The sequence below is a fragment of the Phalaenopsis equestris genome, unplaced genomic scaffold, assembly GCF_001263595.1.
Source record: "Phalaenopsis equestris unplaced genomic scaffold, ASM126359v1 Scaffold000245, whole genome shotgun sequence".
NCBI lineage: Eukaryota > Viridiplantae > Streptophyta > Magnoliopsida > Asparagales > Orchidaceae > Phalaenopsis > Phalaenopsis equestris.
The window spans coordinates 209,141-209,548 of NW_018164687.1; positions in this window are offsets into that span (position 1 = coordinate 209,141).

A 408-nucleotide genomic window follows, 5' to 3' on the forward strand; every position below is an offset into this window, starting at 1 on the left:
GGGCGTACCCCCTCAATTGGCTAGCCAAGCTTCTCCTTAGCCAATTTCTATAAAATGCCCCTCACGGCCATGAATAGGGAGTAAGAAAAAATTTTCACCAAGGCCTCCCAAACTCCTCAGAGAGCTTCTCTAAGAGTCCCTTAGCACATTACAATCCATTTCGCTCTCCCAATTCCACCATAGAAATATAATTTTGAGTTTGAATTCCTGCCCGAAACCTGAACAAACTTCAATCCTAACCTACACAGCACCAAATATTAAATAAATTGGCTCTACACCTTCACAACAGTGAAGGAAGCCAAATCCCCATCAATTCCCCCTCTGAAATAGCCTCTACCATAGCTCTCAACCAACACCCAAAATCGGCTGTGGTCAAAATCATATATAGGCCTTACACCAGAGCCAGAG